Consider the following 17,613-nt stretch of genomic DNA (forward strand, 5'->3'; position numbering starts at 1 on the left):
CTACAACTACTATTGTGCACACACATGTGGCCATTGCATATCCATCACATGCCCTGCCTAGCACCAACATGGGCATTAACACCATGGAAACCTTGAGCTACCATCAGGCAGGGAGCCCACCACTACAAGGAGCGCCCCAAGGGAACACCGGGTGCCCCCCCTTCGCTGCACCGACCCCAGGGAATACACTGTGACACATCATCATCAGGGCCACTCCTACACGTGCATTGCTAAATTACTGCTGTGACCTCCTAAAGTTCTTTGGACTCAACCAATAGGTCAAATTTCATCCACCAGTGGCCAAATTTCTTAATATTTGCAGCAGATGACATCATATGCATGAAAAGCAACTTATGCTATTAGCTCATATTTATGTTTTAATCAAAATTGACTTAGCGAACAATCTGCGTGAGCTACAACTGTTTTACATTAATTGATGCCCACTTACTTGTTACAAGCAATTAGCACATAATTACTGACCTCAGACAGATAGAATCAATCTGCAGCGTTGAATTTATGTCGAATGTCCTTGTGGCCTAAAGTGAGCTATTTCTCTGAAGCTCTGGTGGCGCTGCTGGATGATTCCCCAGCGAGACGCACGTTTAATTTATATTTATGTTATTCATTACCTTTTTATCACAATAATGTGATCTTTTCAAGTTTGTCTTTTTCAAGCCTCAGCATAAATCATTTACTCTTAGTGAAAAATAAATATATAACCTGTGATAGGAGCAAGCGATAGCTCAACGGCAAGAGCCAAGGGAAACTCAGCCCTGTTGTTAAAGTCATAACCCCTTAACCCTTTCTCTGCCCAGTGAATCCATAACAGCAGTGGACCCGTAGTAAGATCCTACATACATCAGATCTTGATATGACATAGTACCTTGTCGATCCGTAGTGAGATCCTAAATACATCAGATCTTGATATGACATGGTACCTTGTCGATCCGTAGTGAGATCCTAAATACATCAGATCTTGATATGACATGGTACCTTGATCTTCTCTTGTTCTCATGTCTTCAATGATAGTTTAACTTACATTTCTTAGAATCGGGTGACAATTTGGGGTTTGCATGGTCTTCAGTGAGGCTTAAAGGGGACCTCTCCCAACATGTCTGTTTAAGTAACTACTTGCATTGCCCATGTAGTAAATATTCTGGAGCATTTTATTATGACTATGGTGTGCCATTTCTCTGTTTCTTCTGCTACAAATTATGAATGAATTGCTAACAGTTTGTGATGAAGGTCCAGTTCGATGTTATCAGTTGGGAATGTGTCCCTGCACAGTCTACAGTCACTGGTAGCATTGATTGGATATTGTCAGACTGTGCAGAGACACATATCCAACTGGAAATGCCCATCTAGACCTTCATTTTAAACTGCTAGCAATTCATTGATAACTTCTAACATGAATAATAGAGAAATGGTATAACGTAGAGTCATAAGTAATAGAATTATTATTACATAAGAAATGGAAGACATTACTAAAACAGACATGTCAGGAGATGTGGCAGAACCTCTTTAAAGGGGTTTAATGGGGTATAATGATGACCTATCCTCAAGATAAGTCATTAGTATCTGATTGGCGGAGGTCTAATTCCTGGCACCCTCACTGATCAGCTGTTTGAGGAGACTGTGAAGCTCCGGTAAACACCGCAACCTCCTCGCAGCTTACCAGTGATATCATGTTCTTCGGTCACGTGGCTTAGGCCATATTATTATCTTTTTATATTATGTAAAAAGAAGGTAAAAAGATGTAAGACTTGTGTTCATGGCATGACCGGCTTTGCTCCAATGTTTCAGAGTAAAAAAAAACTGCAAATCACAGCGTGCCATATACTTGTACAAAAATTAGCGACTTTTTTCTGTAGAAGTGTGAGTGGAGATTACTAGAAGGGGGGAAAGGCCAACAACTTTAAAACAAATTTGTTAATTCTAAAGTCATAAAATTGCTCAAATTTTTGTCTAAATTTTCTACTGTTCCAACAAGGCTTATGGCACATTTACACGTGCAACAATCAGGAAGGAACCGTTTCTTCACGATAACTGCCTGCTCATCGGAGGAGGTGAGAGCTGCATTTGCACGCAAAGATTGCTTCCACTTTATGGAGTCAGAAAATTGCTAAAATTTTAGTGCAAATCTGGTCCTGTTTCTGCAAGGCTTATGACACATTTACACGCGCAATGGTCAGTAAGGAACCGTTACTTTCCGATAACTGCCTGCTCGTAGGAGAAGGTGAGAGCTGCATTTGCACGCAGCAATTACCTCCACTATTTTGGGAACAGTGCCCATACAGGGTCATTGTTTCTGGGTAGCAGAGCGCTGTTCACACAGCACAATCTGCTGCCCAGAAGCAATAATTATGGTGTCAGCATCAACGATGATTTTGCCTGATGATTTCACATCAGGTGTCCAGTGGAACCTTAGGACAGTTATTGGGAAGGAGCAGTCATACAAATATTTGTGCCCGATGGTCCCATGTAAAGGGACCTTAAGATTCTGTTTTCCTGCTTTAGAACAGACCAACAAGAAAAGAGTAAACTTCGTAGAATAAGGTTGGTTGTATGAGTGCCTGTTATTACAAGAAAAAGGAATTAAAATAATACAATATGTGTATAAAAAAGAAAAACGGAAGGGAAAAATTCTATCAGTTTAAAAATATATATATAAAGAGAAAATCAACCTGGCCGCGCATCTCACAAGTAAAAAGTGACTGGTCGTGCCATGGTTATATTGCCCTATACATGGCCACTTTGAAAGGTGACTCAACCTATGTTCATGACTCATGACCAAGAAACGTAAAGGGGTTTTCTATCTGATATGTCAATAGATCACATGTGGGGTTTCTGCCAAATTTGGACCTGCAGTGATGAAGGAAAATGCAAATATTCCTTAAAGATATTGTCTTTAAAAAAAAGTATTAGGGAATTCTGATTAAATATATGGGAGTCAGTCCACTGTCCAGAACGCACCTCTATTAACCAGGATGATTGAGAGAGGCTTCAAAGAGGCATATTTCACTTTGGAGGACTCAGCATGTCAGGGCAATACATGGACAGGTCATGAATGTCAAAGGGCACTGTGCAATGTTTCATTCCCCTTGTGGTGGCTCTACAGAGTCGTGTTTACTGCTAAGTTCTTGTGCAGATTACAGCTGACTGTTAAAAGCTTCAGCAGCTTGACCGCCTATGATCAGTTTACCTTCAGAAGACCCTTCTAACAAAAAAGGGCTAGACAACCGTTTTTTAAAATGGCTAATAGACCGGTATTCCTAAAAAGTGATAATGAAATGGACCAGTAAACTGAAAAGGATCTTCTGTGATAGAGACCTAAATTTGGATGACACAAGATGTCCCCTAGAACCATAATCGTATTATCATTGAACCTGCTCCATAGGTGCTAGATGAGAAATGTATTGTATATTTGAAATAGATCCTAGGTTGTCCAAGGGGGCTAGACATATGATCTCCATATTTGTGTTGATTTTTGTGATGACAAAATCAGACATGACATAACAAAAGACAGATGGTGAAAAATAAATCTTGTTTTTGGCAAAACACGCTTGAAAGTACATCATGTGGTAGGGTCAGATTGGCACAAAGATCTGCAAAAAGGAGTAGGATCTGTCCTATATCCTATGAAAGTCTCTATTAAAGGCAATCTAGACTCAGTACTAAACAAAATATTCTTTACCATGCTATCTCAATCTCCTATCCTATAAAGTCTTAGCCAAAAGACATGTAAAGAAGATATGCCATCTTTAGGTGTCTTAAACCTGGCCAACATGTGGTATCGTTAGCAGATCATTAGTAGAAATATACCACCTTGTGTCTCTCCTTGGTTCCACACTTTGTCGCTCTCTCCTCTGTTAGTTTCATCTTGTTGTTTAATTCCTTAACTTTTCTAACACTGAATTATACCACCACCAAGTTTTGTTGGACACAAATAAAGTAACCTATTGTGGGTCCTTTAAGGGCCCTCAAGGACACCGAGAATTGGGTCAGTTATTTAGAATGAACGTTAATACCAACACTTGTTCCCGATAAGTGGCCCTTGAAGTTGCCTCCAATCACCCATAAGAAGATTTCATTAAACTGTTCTCCAAAATGTATGACCTTCACGGGGGACCATGGATGAGTCGATTAACTCCTGTTCCTTGAGTAGATACAATTTTTGTTGATGGAACAATCTTAATCATAGACCTAAATAAAGTTGTGTCTTAGTCTAGTCAAAAAGTCCTCAGAGTTGTCATTAGTGTAGACACCTTTTCTCCACATGACTGTGATGACGTTCGTAGAGTTCTCAGTAGAAGCTTAAATTTTGCTCCTTGCCTCAAACATTATGGTTCAGAAGATCATAACCAGGAAAAAACATTAGCCCAGCATTATACATGGAGGCTGATTGATTCTATTGCAGGGTCAGACTGGCCCACCTGAGTACCAGATGATTCTCTGGTGGGTCCAGGCTCTGATACTATATTGGGGCCCAAAAACCCAGGAGAAAAAAAACATTTGGCTGCCTTTCGAGCCAATCAATTGTCACTAAGGTCTATTTCTTTGATTCAAAAACTATTACATTTTATTAATGATATTAAATTTGGGCCTTAAGAATAGTGTCCGCTGGTGGGCCTAAGAAACCCCAGTTGGACATTTATCTGTTTAGTTATATTTTAAGTGTCTAGGCTAATGTTTCATTAGAAACTAGCTCCTTCACAGGCTCCTTGGCGTCTTCTTCAAAATGGATAACTTTAAATAGGAGAAAATAAAATGTCAGGCAACATGGATCCATTTTTTATTTCACTGATACTTATCACAAAGCAATTTGGGGCCTTTTTTAAATGTAAAGCTAATCCTTAAGCTGATATGTCAGTGTCAAAAGTGATGGGATTTCAAGATTCTCATTATGGCAATGTATTGTTCCTTCTTAAAGCTTCCATGTTAATATGTAGAACCGGCACTGAAGTAGACACATTTATTGTAAGGGATACATCCTTGGCCCCCGGATCAAAACCCTTCCTTGCTTGCTGGTTAATTTATTTTTTTTAGTTTGAGAATGTCACATTGAACATGCTTGATTATGCTTTTGTTGTTTCGTCAGCAGTCGTTCCAAGAGTAATCCTAAGGAGCATGCCGTATGGTGTTGATTTCTCATTACTTTTTGATCTTTATTATGTCTTTTCAGTTTTGGACTCCTAAAAAAACTGTTGGTGAATCACTAGCTGTTATCTTATTCTAACTAATGCATTTGACCGCAATTAAAATGCCCAGCGGGAGCCAACAAAAAATCCTTTTGTGGATTTTCTTTTTCAGTAGAAGGGTCATAACCTGGAATGTGTTATACGTGCTTTTTCATATTTTTTTCTGTTTGGTTATTTCTACCACTGTCTTGTTTGGTCATTTCTATGTAAGCACCCTAAAAGTCATGATGATGAACCGTGAAGGATATAGAGATACTCAGAAATGTGGTTCGCTGCTATTTTTAAAGAGCTCTTGCTCTTAATCTCCTCTGCTTAAACCTGGTAAGAATGGCTAGGATGTCATAGCTGTTGCAGTAGAAGTCTCTTGACAATAGTCCATAGTATTAACTTGGCTAAACACATGAGATAAAAGTTTGTTGAAATATCCAGGTTTGAACATTTGGTAGATGGTTAGTGTGGAGAAGGATTGCAAATGACCAGAAGATACTAGACCACTCCTGAAGAAAAGTTTGTATTGATTTGATCTGCCAGTTACCTGGGATCTCTATAGTCACTTCATTCAAATCCCTAACCCTTATCTATAGGTGGTTACTTTAGAAGTCCAAAACGAGTCTTGAAACATGATGTGTTATCAGCCAGACCTTTTCTATCACCACTCACAGAATACCTATTAGACATAAGCCTGAAGAAGGGTGTATTACCATCTGAAACGTTGTATCTCATGCATTCAGTTCAGTGGTGCTCATAATAAATTACTAATTTGCAAACAAGTTCACACTATTGCTGTCTCTGGAAATGCGTGATCAGCCAAACCATCTGTAGATACCACTGGAGTTTTTATTCCTCATCACTACAGGATACTTTTCTGTTTGGCTTGTGACCAATTCTTGATTATGGAATTTGTACTTTGGGTAGGTATAAACTAACTCTACTGTCAACACTGCTGTTCTCAAGGTAGACAGTGTCCAAGAACCTCATATCATCAGTAGGGGGTCCCTTTTAGAGATAGTTATGTGCTCTCTGTGCATACCTCTTGTGGAGGAAGAGAGATTACAACACTCATGAACACAATCTGCAGTCAGAGTAGTGTCTGTTACATTTTCTATCTAGCTCATGGTTACCTGATAGGGAACGAGAGGTTTTCTATACCAGGTCATCTTAAGCTCCTGTTTAAAAACCCTATAAGTTAAAGCCATCGGCCTTGGAAGTAGTGGTCTGAAGAGTCCTCAATAAAACCAGTGAAAGAGATTTGACACCCATTGGTTTGGGTTGCCATCCTTTGAAGAAATACTTTGGCTTTTTCATACCACCATTTACATTGTGGCTTCCCTCATGGGGCAGTGAGGCAAACCATGCACATTCAGAATGTTTGAGTATGGGTTCTTCAAAGTAGACAACCTCTTAAAATGACTATCATCAAAAAGTTTTTAGCAAATAGTAACAGCTTATTTGTGAATATTCTATGTACCTTTTTCTATGGAAAACAAAAACGGATGGTTTTATGGATATATATTTTTTGAAGTCTCCCCATTTATTCTACTTCCTATACTGGCTCTTCAACGTCCTCTTTGTGTTGACTTTTAGTACGACAAACAGTCTCGCTTGACTTTCTCATTCAGACTATTCACTCCCAACCAGAGATGGAAGGGGATGCGTGACTCAATTACAGAATCAGACATTACTCAGATAAGTACAATGCTCTTCTATAGCATCTTTATCTAGGCCTATTCAAGAGAGATCTCATACGGTTATCCCAATTCTACGCCTACTATTATACTAGCAGATAAAAACCTTTCCCTCACAGCAGCAGTAAACTGACAAAGAATTAGCTATCTATATAGGAGTTTCATCTCTCTGTGCTGACTGCTACAGAAGGACAAGATTTTTTATTTTAATTTCAATGAAAAAGAGAAACAGCCAAAAATTCTAAAAACATTGTTTTCTTTGAATAATGACTTAAAACATAACCTTTTCTGACAGAAGGGTCCCTTTAAATGCCACATCTGTTGCTTGACTGATATTCCTATTTAATGACTAATTCACAGTCCTGCTGGACAATAAAATGTTTATTTGACATTGCTCTCCCGGGGATGATGGATGATTTGCAAAATTACAGTTTTTGTCATTGCCATTCCCAAATTCTTAAATTGTAAACACGGTCGATCCCCATCTTTACCACACACAACATCAGATGCCTTGATTATTTAGCCGGATTCCAAATAAACATTTGTAAAATTCATTTCCAAAGATGTTAACACCAGCAAAACCCATGTGGCCCAGAGGGATTATACAAATTTCCATGTCAAATATTTGAAGCAAAGCACTTATAGGGAAACTGTGTTTTTTAATGTTTTGATGCCTTTGATTTCCATAAACTAGATTACTTTCTGAAATTACTTTCGCAGAGAGAAGTGTTCTTATTGCATTCCAGTCAGTGAGCTGGTTGGAGTGTGATGTGAATGCAATAAGTCTAGGCTAACGCATTGTCTTTTGTTGCATATATTTTACTTTTTTTTTCTTTTCCCCCCCTTAGAAAGGCCATGTCAAGTTTACATTGGGAAATATCTCATACGCCCTGTTCCCGAGCCTTACAATATGGCTGAATGGCAGTTTTATTTTGTAACCTAATGAGAAAGCCTTCTTTGCCTTTGTACGTGTTTAATAATGCTTTTATCTCTCGGCTCTTAAGTAGAGATTTTGTTGGCATGCAGCTGTTTTTCAATATGAATGATTTCTTACATTTAGAAGTTTTCTATACGTACTGCCAAAATTACACACACAAGAAAAAAAAAAAAACATTTGATCCAAGAAAACATTTTCTTCATTACTTCCAGCATCTTAAATTCAAGCACGCCCAATTTGTTCTTAATACCACTTGAATTTCTTTTAGACCTGATTTAACTCCTAATTGAATACACAGTTCTTCCATTTGTTTGGCAAGCCATTTCCGAGTTTCGGATATAACTTACGAGGCTGAGATAACACCTGGCCCGATGTGAAAGGAGACAATGGTTTCAAAGGTGTTCTACAGACAGTTCCTTAGAGGGTTGTTCTGCCTGGTGATTACTTACAGCTAGTGGCATGATCAGACTCTTCTACGACTTATACTAATCTGAATCATGTCTCAGTGCCTACTGAATGATATTTCGGCCACAAGTTATCACCTCCCATCTTCTTGTTAATGGTGTTGGCCACCTTTTGGATTGGGGAGGTTGGAAACCTACCTCCTGGGTCTAAGCCCCAATGCATATGGCCCCAGTCAACGCCCCTTGCCCGCACTAGCACTAAATACATTTTACTTACTTTACTTGCTGCATAGACACTATCAAACATACAGGAGTATACAGCAGCACATACCTCTCACATCCAGAGCCTCCCAAGTGGCGTCTCTACTAATCTTCTCTGTCATGATCTTCTACATTAGGTCAGGACAACTTCTCTCCGTCAGCCCTCGTCTCTGCAGAGTGTGACACACAGACATCTTAGCTTCCTCACATTTCTATCATCACTCCCAACAACCTTCAGTCCCAACAGTGTTATCCTGCTGCTCGCTGTGCCCCCCAATACCCCCAAATACTACCCTGAAGAAAAATTACTGCCATACAAATAGTCCCCCCATAGTAATAGTGCTCCACCAAGTCCCACCAATAGTAATTCCCTTCTAGAATGCACTCATTAGTAATACTGACCCCTACAGTGCCCCCAATCGTGATAATGCTCCCCAAGAGTGCCTCCATTAGTAAAAGAGCCCTCCAGTATTAATAATGCCCTCACACAGCCCCCAGTAGAAATAAGCCCCACCTATTGTTCCCCCAGCTGGTAATAAAGCTCTCTACAGCCCTGATGTATAAATACTCCTATAGAGCCCCTGTAGCAATCAGGACCCCAATAATGTCCTCTGTATTTATAATGCCCCCTGCAGTGCCCCCTATAGTTATAATCCTCCCTGTAGTGCCCTCAGAAATTAGAATGCCCCAGACATTCCAACATACAGACCCAACAACCCAATTTCCCTCCCTCCACCATACAGTCCCATGCAGGGGCGGACACAGACAGCAGAGTGCACCTGTGCAAAGAATGTGCCTGGCCCCCCCCCCCCCCCCAAGCTAAATTTGCAACCTAACCTATTCCGTCCTAACATTACTTATCAGCGGTCCCGCTGATTCTCTGCATTTTTGCCAGATTGTGGCCGGATCTCTGCCATACCCCACTATAGTCAATGGGGCCGGCGGGCATTCTGTCTGCATCCAGCAGTGCCGGATCCAGTGAATTCCAGCAGGCTGTTCTCTGCTGGAACACCCTCCCAGAATCACTAACACAGATGTGAAAGTAGCCTAATACAGGTCCACATACCTCGTACATCCAGTGATGTCTCCTTTGATGTAGATGTTCTCTGTCCTCATCTTCTCCTTTCAGACCAGACCACCATGATGATTTTTCAGCTATCTCTTCTCTCTGCAGAGTTTGAAAGACAGACATCTTAGTTTCCTACTTTTCCATCATCCTCCCACCTTCTGAACATCCCATCCTGCCACCCCCAATACTGTGCCCACTGTGCTCCCTATACAGGTTACACACAGATAGTTCCCCTTCAATAATTATTGGCACACAGTGTCCTTAAAAATAACTGCTCCCAGGAAACAGTGTCCCTGACACTAACAGTGTGAACATAATGTTCCCCAAAAATAATTGTGCTAAGCCGATATCGTGCCAGGGTGCCCCCCACAGTAACAGTGCTCCCCAAAGTCCCACCAATGGAAATAATTATCTACCAGACAGCACATAGTAATAATAGTGCCCCTACAGTAATAAAATCCCACTGTGTCCCAGAAGCAATAATGCTCCCATAGTGCTCATACTAGTATTCAAGAAGTTCCTCATAGTCCCTCAACTGTAATAAAGCCCACCATAATGCCCCGGTAGTAATAATTCTCTTTATAATGTGTTACAGTAAAAAAAAAAAAAAAAGTGCCCCGTTGTGTGGCAGTATAAAAAATACCTCCTCTTAGTGTCCCCATAGTACCCTCATAATGTGTGCAAATGCCCCTTACTGTGTGCCCAAAAAACCTTTTAGAGCCACCAGTTGAGACAAGGTCCCCATAGTTCCCTATAATTTGCACCAGTATAAAATACTCCTATATCGTGCCCCAATAGTGCGCCTCCCCTTATCCCCATGGTGCCTGACAAGGTGCCATAATAAAATGCCCCCATAATGTGTGCCAGTATAAGTTCCCTATATAATGACCCCAAATAGTGCTCCTCTCCTCCCTTCTTTATAGTGCCCCCCATGTGGGCCAGTATATAAGATAGGGTCCCCAGTAGATGCTCCCATAGTGCTCGCCCTTCTCCATAGTGCCCCCCATGTGTGCTAGTATATAAGATAGGGCCCTCAAAGTGCTCCTCCCCTCCATTGTGCCCCCCATGTCTGCCATTATATAAGATAGGGCCCCAGAAGATGCCCCCATAGTGCTCCTTTCCCCCCTTCTCCATAGTGCCCCCCATGTGTGCCAGTATATAAGATAGGGTCCCCATAGTGCTCCTCCCTCTCCATAGTGCCCCCCCATGTGTTCCAGTATATAAGATAGGGGCCCCCATATTTCTCCCCCCGCCATAGTGCCTCCCATGTGTGGCAGTATATAAAACAGTTATTTTGCATATTACAGTATATAAAATAGGCAGGCCCCCCCATATGTCACTTGCTCAGATAGGCCCACATATCTGTTGCTCAGGACCCCACCTATCAGATGCCCATTCACGCCCCCATATAAGTTGCAGACACCCCCCCAATATCAGTTGTTTATTTATTCAGCCCCCCCCCATATGTCAGTTGCCCAGGACACCCCCATATCAGTTACTCAGGAGGACCCCCCTAATATCAGTTGTTTATTTATTCAGCCCCCCATATGTCAGTTGCTCAGCCCCCCCAATATCAGTTATTTATTCAGCCCCTTCCCCATTTGTCAGTTGCTCAGCCCCCCCAATATTAGTTATTTATTCAGCCCCCCATATGTCAGTTGCTCAGCCCCCCCAATATCAGTTATTTATTTATTCAGCCCCCCCAATATCAGTTATTTATTTATTCAGCCCCCCTATATGCTCATTCAGGCCCCCCCCCTTGCTCAGTCAGGAGTTGGACGCCCAGAGTCAGGCACCCCATATGCTTATTTCAGGCCCCCCATGATGTGACAGACCCCAGGGCCCCATGATATCAGACTTCAGATCAGACTAAAATAAAAATTAATTAAAACATACCTCTCCTGCTCTCCCTGTCCTGTCTCCAACAGCCCGCGCTGCACACGTGACCTGACTGCGTACATCGTCAGGTCATAGTGCGCGCTGTACGCAGTCAGGCTGGAGGAGACCAGCGCCGCAGGGGTAAGTAAGCAAGCGCCGATCTCTTGCATACTAGTGAGCGCATTCTGGATGCGCTTACTAGTATGATACTAATGAGCGCTTCCAGAAGCGCTCACTAGTATGAATGGGCCCCCTCACACGCCGGGCCCCTGTGCAGCTGAACCGGCTGCACAGGCGATATGTCCGCCCCTGGTCCAATGTAAATAACATCACACCATCTCTCCTGCCTCCTCCAACATACAGTCCCATGTAAATAACATCAATCCCCTGTCTTCAGCCCCTCCAACATACAGTCCTATGTACAAAACATCATTCCCTCCCTTCAGCCTCATCCAACACACAGTCCCATGTAAGAAACATCACTCCCTCCCAAACCGCCTCCATCATACAGTTCCATGTAAGGCTACATGCACACGAATGTAAATTAAATAAATAGGTGTTTAGAAGCAGACGCACTGTCATAAACATTTTCTAACCCTTTGTGCGTCCATTTTCTCACCATCTGGCTGTTTAAAAATGGATGAATTTCATTGGCTTATCCCAAACCCCCATAATGTAAATGATGCCCAATTATTGGCCCCTAGCATTAATAATGTCCCTCATAGTGGCCTGCCAGCATTAAAATGGCCCACAGCATTTATTTATTTTTACTGCAAAAAAACCCCAAAAAACATACCTCATCCACTTTCAGGCTCGAGGACACTCGCTCCTCACTGGATGCAGCAGAACCTGATGTGATTGTGTGATGTCATCACACTGGGAGCGCAGGTCCTTCTGCATCCAATGAGGCAGTCTGTGTCCCTGTGCTTTGGATGAGGTGAGTATTTTTAAAATTATTTAACTTCTGAAATATCATTTATCCCCACTGTACCTGTTTTTATTAGCTGTTAAACAGGCATGCTCCTGTCTAGACGGCTGGTAAAAATGGCCCCATTGATTTCATAGATCATCAGCTTTTGATCGGCGGGGGTCCGACACCCGGGACCCCTGCCGATCAGCTGTTTGAGAAGGCAGCGGCGCTGGCAGTAGTGCCGAGGCCTTCTCGCTGTTTACCGCAAACCCAGTGACCTCACGACTAGTATCAATGGCCTGAGCAGGGCTAAGCACCATTCAAATGAACAGAGCTTAGACCAGTCACTAGGTTTGCAGTAAACAGTGAGAAGGCTGCGGCACTACTGCCAGCACCGCTGCCTTCTCAAACAGCTGATCGGCAGGGGTCCTGGGTGTGGGACCCCCGCCGATCAGATGCTGATGATCTATCCAGAGGATAAAAAAACTGCAGAACCCCTTTAAACTGCTGTCACATGACCTAAATAACATCTCTCCTCCAAGATACAGTCCCATGTAAATAACATCACTCCTCGCCCTTCAGCCCCTCCAACATACAGTCCCATGTAAATAATATCACTCTCTCAACCAAGCAGGGAGGTGGTGTGAGAGAGCAGGACTACAACTCCCAGCATTCATCTAGCTCTCACACTGTATCCATCCCTTCACTTACCTCTCCTCAGTCACAGAAGCCATCACAGTCAGTGTCTTCTCCACTAGTTCTCCTCTTCACAGCTTAGCTCCGCCCCCTCCCGCTCTTATCACATGACGGTGACATCATCGCTCTTCTTCACCACTGAGCTCTGCCTCTAGCACAGGTCACCTGACTGTGATGTCATCACAGGTCCTTAAGCTCCTGCAGTGCGTCCCTGGTTAGTAGTCACGTTTTTTTTCTTCATTAGCAGGCAGTACATTCGAGGCACGGGACAAAACATCTGGGGCCCAGGTCCCGAATAGTTTTAACCTAGTGACGCCCATGCTGTGTGCATTATATTTTACTGTGACATCGTTATCTGCATAATCCCACTACTGTGAAATCACTGTTTGCATAATTCCTTAATTTTAACTTTACTGAGTGTATAATCCCTCTATTGAACCTCACTGTGTGCATTATCTACTTGCTGTGACTTCATTGCTTGCATTATGCCTATATTATAATATCACTGTGTGCATTACCCCTGTGTTGATTGGTATAGATCGTGTACTTCTGCTGTGGCCCTGGAGGACAGAGCAGGGGAGGAGAGTGGTGTAGGCTCAAGTGGCAGTCCTGACACTGATACCCTCCTTCACTCGGGTCTCACCCTGATGTTGGGGCTCCTGCCTGATGATAGTAGGAGTGCCCTTGGTGTTATGGGTCTGGTACGGGTGCAGGCAGGAGATGTAGGTGCTGTGGCCAGAGAATGGTGTTGGAGTCAGTAACCAGGCCAGTTACAGAAAATAGACATATCTGTCTTTACTAGCATACATAATGGGAGTTATAGTACATCCAACTGTATCAAAACATAGTTCCAAACAATTCACAGTGCAAATATCCCCTGATTACAATGTATGGATATAGGCAAAGGTTAGTGTAGTACTTCTTTCCTCTATCTCTCCAAAGTCCCTGTCTTCAGAATCTAAGGTCGGCAATAAGGCTCTTGCAAACATGTTTGTAATTCCCAGTTGAGGGTAGAGGAATAGGATATGGCTGTCCAGAACTGTGTCAAAGTGTTAAGGGTGTTTTAGCAATGTCACTGCAGTAAAGTATCAGCCTTGAACAACGAATACCTTACTGATTGAGTCCAAGACTCGGCCAAAAATATTCTGGACCTTCTAGTTTTTTCTTTTCTTTTCAATTGTCTTTTTATTACATTTTTACATTAACAAGTGTCAACAATGTTGCAAGACAGTGCAGTTTTTTTTAAATTAAACATGTATCTCAATGAATCACATATTAATACACTTCCCAGCTAGTAGTGTAGCAACGTTTATAGACAGTCCGCAAGAAAAATGAGGAAGAATTCCTGAGAGAGATGTTGAATCATATCGATGTTAACTTGCGTCTTCAGAGAGTTTCTTGATCTAGGTTTGCTGCATTTGTTTCAGTCCATTAGGTTTCATGGGAGCAGAGATACGTTGTATGTAAACTGTTCAATATTCAACAAAGAGAAAAAGCAAATAAAGGAACTTGTAAAACAGCTATTTAGTAAGTGTGTGGTGTGTAGTGTTTCTGGGGGATGTGATGGGATTTTAGGAGGAGGGGGGGGGAGTTTGTGAGCTCAAGATCACGATCTATTATTTTCGCAGTTGTAATAGGTGATAATAGAAGTAAAGCCTTACCGCTTGTCTCATGTGCTACTACATGTAACCATTTTTGGAGTAGTCTCCTCAGAAGTGAGGGCTAGGAAAGATGTTGATTTGCGGAAGGTTATCCATGGAGTTAAGAGCGACACAAATTTATTGTGTGAATGTTGAGTCGGTGCAACTATTTACTCAAGTCCGTAGATTTGGTCTACTTTACGTAGCCATTGAGGTAATGTGTGGCATGCGGAGGTTCTCCATAATGGCGGGTTAAGGAGTTTCGCAGCTGCTAAGAAGAATGAAAAAAGGGACTTACTTTCCACTCTGCGACGCTCTTTATTCCAGCCCAAGAAAATTAGGGTGGCGGAAGGTATTATGCTCAGATGGTCTTGATGCTCTCCAGAACTGAGGTCCAGAATGGTGCTAGTTTAGAGCATGACCACCAGATGTGTAAGTATGTCCCTATTTCCAAGTTACACCTCCAGCAAATGTCTGGGATGGATGGGTACCAAATATTAGTTTTGACTGGGGTTATGTACCATCGAGATAATATTTGATACGAGTTTTCTTGCATTCGTATGCATGAAGATGGTCCGTGGGAACATTTATATATAGAAGAAATTGTATCCGGTGATAATTCTATTTCCAAATCTCTTTCCCACAGGCCCAAAAATGCTAGTTTATTCTGAACATCTCTAGTAAGAAGCGTATATAGTTTCAAAAGTACTTTAGTAGGGGTGTTGCACGGAGCTATGAGGGTTTCAAATTTTGTTAAGTGTCTATGTAATGAGCCTTGTAAAATATACGAACGGAGTGCTGCTTTGAGTCTATTATATTCTAGGAAATTTAGCGATCTCTCTTTCGCTGTGTCGTTTATGTCGGTTAAGGATTTTATTGCTCCATTTTCCACTATACTTTCCAAAGGGGCATTTAACGAACATAACTGATCAGGGGTTGGAGATGATGTTTAGTGTACAGCTTCGGCAGGTCTCTTATAGTGGCTAGTGGGGAGGGAGCTGGAATTAGATTTATTGCTTGTACTTTCCATATGTGCATCACTTCTTGGGTCAACTCATTCTTAAAAGTGAATGTGTCTATGTCAGCAGTTGGTGCTATTAGTAGAGTTTTTAGGGGTATCGAGAGGATGCTTCCTCTAGAGCTACATGCAATTTTCCTGTCCCCATTCTGGCCCAATGAATTGTTCTAGAGAGGACCACTGCCGAGTAGTACAAGAATGGGTCTGGTACTCCTAGACCACCTAGAGTCTTAGGAAGCGTTAGCGTCTGAAAGCTTAATCTGGGATGTCTGTCTTTCCAGATATATTTTGAAAATAGGGATCTAACTTTTAGAAATTTATTTTTAGGTACTTTAATTGGTAACATCTGGAACAAATAGATGCATTTAGGCAGGATGAGTCCCTTCAGTAGGTTCTTTCTACCTATCCAGGATATAAATGGGGCTGACCGTGTTTCTGTTTCTTTAAGGGCTTTATGGAGTAGTGGGAGGTAGTTAAGTCTGACCATCGTGCATTAAGTTTGATTCCTAGATAAGTTATATGGCTTTTGGGCCATTTAAATGGACATTGACTTTTAAGGGTGTTCCGTAGATCATGTGGAATATTGACGCCTAGTGTTTCCGATTTGTTAAGATTGATTTTAAAGTTGTCCAGTACTGCTGGGAGTCCCCTTTTTGGGTCAGTTAGGATCAGGAGAAGATCATCTGCAAAGGCTGCTGCTTTGTGTTCTATCGCCTTAACTGTGTATCCAGCTATGGCAGGATGCTGTCTTATGCTTTGAATTAATGTCTCCATCACTAGGATGAACAATGAAGGGGATAATGGGCAACCTTGCCATGTACCATTAAGGATATCGAATGAATTTGATAGTAGACCATTAACACGAATTTGGGCGCAAGGGCGGGTGTATAGTTGAGAGATAGCTTCAATAAAAGGGGTGGGAATATAAAATCGTCTCGAAGTTTCGGTCATAAAAGTCCAGTCCACCCTGTCAAAAGCTTTTTCTGCATCCGTTCCCAAAAGGACTAGCGGTGTCTGGGATATGTTAGCGTGTTGTATAAAGGTTCAGGAGTCTGATAGAGTTATCCCTGCCCTCTCTACCTTGGACAAAGCCAACTTGCTCCGGGGAGACCAGGTTTGGCAATAAGGGACTTAAATGCTGCGCTACCAGGTTGGCAAACATTTTTAAATCATTATTCAGTAAGGAAATTGCCCTATAGTTGCTACATAGCTCTGGATCTTTCCTCTCTTTATGTACGAGGGAGATATGTGCTTCCAGAACTTGTCTTGGCAATGTCAAACCTTGCAACAGAGCGTTACAGAAATGTAGGAGGTGAGGTTAGAGAACTTCACATAGGGATTTATAATACGAGATCGGAAGGCCATCAGGACCCGGGCTCTTGCCCGAAGGGTTCTTTGACAGGATGAACTGGATCTCCAGGAGAGTGAATAGTTTATTAATCTCCCTTTGTTGGTCCTCCGACAATGTTGGGAGGTGCAGGGATGTTAAGAAATCTCCGATTCCCTCTCGGCTCTTTGCTGTCTGGTCGGCGGTGTCATTGGCCCTTGATTGGTATAAGGTTTTGTAGTATTGGCAAAATGCGTCTGAAATACCTTTTGCATTTGTGACTCTTGATCCCTCGCGTTGTTTTACTGAGAGTATGTACGTGCGTGTTTTGCATTTTTTAATGAGAGACATCATTAATTTGGACACTTTATCTCCATGTATGAATATTCTATTCTTCCATGACATATAAAATTTAGCTGATTGAGTATTTAGGATGTCTCTCAGCTGTTGTCTTTTGGATGTTAAGGGTTGTAAAGTGTCTCTGGAATTAGAGGATTTGTGTGTGAGTTCTAGTTGTTGAATCTCACAATATAGGTTCCTTACTGTTTCCTGTCTTGATCTATTAAGGAGAAAAGCTATTGAGATGAACT

Source organism: Bufo gargarizans, chromosome 11, assembly GCF_014858855.1.
Source record: "Bufo gargarizans isolate SCDJY-AF-19 chromosome 11, ASM1485885v1, whole genome shotgun sequence".
Classification (NCBI taxonomy): Eukaryota; Metazoa; Chordata; class Amphibia; order Anura; family Bufonidae; genus Bufo; species Bufo gargarizans.